Source organism: Notothenia coriiceps, unplaced genomic scaffold (genome assembly GCF_000735185.1).
Source record: "Notothenia coriiceps isolate Sejong01 unplaced genomic scaffold, NC01 NC01_scaffold00006043, whole genome shotgun sequence".
NCBI lineage: Eukaryota > Metazoa > Chordata > Actinopteri > Perciformes > Nototheniidae > Notothenia > Notothenia coriiceps.
Genome location: NW_011338744.1, coordinates 1,859 through 3,716, shown reverse-complemented (window position 1 = coordinate 3,716; position 1,858 = coordinate 1,859).

Sequence of the window (1,858 nt, the reverse complement as noted above, 5' to 3'; positions counted from 1 at the left end):
AGGGAGTAGAAACTAAACACACACAACCCACAAACACAAAAACAGCAAGTGAAGCTAGGAGTATGTTTTAGTTCAAACATCTCATCAAACAACTTGACAATTATGCAAATACATGTTAAATTAACAAATCGTTGAATAAATTAAAATTCAGTATCATTAGGATTGCATTTTCACGTGGATTTCTTTAGTCAATACTTACAAATGATGGTTTCAGGTTCAAAGTCTCAGTCAGGAGATTTCTTGATGTGGATTCCTCCACTGATTCCTCCATTGAAGTGTCTGCAGAACTTGGAGAACCCTCTGCAGAACTTGGTGCGTTAGTGGCAATGGCAGTCTGTAGAGAATCGGTTAAGGGATGATTCCAAAGACTTCTTAAAACATATAGATGATAGAACAGTCAACTTCAGAATTCTATCAACTGTATTTACAGAGACGGGATCAGGCAATGCCATCACAAATGTCCTAAATCAATCCTACCCATATGTGAGCAGCTAATCATCAGCACAGCTGGACCGATAAGTGTGAAACTTTGCACGCACACTCCCAGTAGGCTAAGGAAGAACCTCTGCCCCACACTTTTCAAATCGCCTCATGGTGGCAACAGCCCACTTCCATGTTTTAGCCTATAACTCTTGAACCCTTGGTCGTACAGGCTCATGACTCAACTCCCCGTATAAGTCATGACCATTTGTGCTGGGCTAGATTTTCCACCAGTGTGCATGTTCTCCAAAACACACTTTTTGCTGCTACTTCTACAGATTTTGAACAAAACTCATACAAATGGTACTCATCTCTGCAGCCATGTGATCAAGATGTATCATTCAGATTTCTCAATGCAGTTGACTATAATTTACTTTTAAGTTCCTACCGTGGAGGAACTTGTTAGTGATCCCACGTGATCAGTCTGGTAATGCCAGGCTAAGCCAATCTGGCCTAGCGGAGACCATTTCTAATTTCTCTCTACACCAAATATCTTTGCAGACAATAGCCAATCTACAAGCTCTCAATGCTTTGTGTTGCAACGCATTGTGAGCTTGAGATCTGCTATTTGCCCAATGTTCACCCCAGAATAGGCTACACAAATGTCAGATGGCCAGAGCACAGAATCTTAACCACTTAAACCCTCTCAATTTAGAAAAGTGTACCTGTATGTAATTTGACCTCTTTTCCGGTCAACACCAAATCTCTACTCAAATTCTTGTCACCAAAAATAGCAGATCTACAAGCTCACAACGTGTTGCAAGACGACACCATGTGAGCTTGTAGATCTGTTTTTTTTTGGCAAATATCCCCCCCCCCCCAGAATTTGGATGCAGTGGTTAAAAGACTCTGTATCTAAGTGAAACGTATGAGTAATTGTCATCATCTCTGAAGGACTTCACTGCATGGAGACCGTGATAGTCCTGGAGGGAACTCTGATCAACAGCAAACACATTAGTGGTTGCCTCAACACCATAGGCAAACAAATGCCTATCAAATCCTACTGTATCCCACTTTTGGACAACAAGCTTGACTGAGTGATCCAAGACTAGAATATTTTTTCACTAGGCCAAACTGGGGGTCTCCATCAGCAGGGTAAGACAGAAATACTGTCACGCCAGGTCTGCATTGTGTACCATTAGCACATAAAGCCATAATCAAAACTGGTGATTCTGAAGTTGAGCGTGTCAAGGGTGAGGTGTTTGTCCTCAATCAAGGAGGCGAGAACCGACTTCAGTTCAAATGGACCTACCCCTTCCAACAAGTCATGCATAATATCCAAAACCTTGTTGTGTGTCACATTAAAGTTGGATAAATTATTCAGAATACTGTCTCTCTTGACACCAGTATCTGACAGGCTATTAGGACTAACATCTGC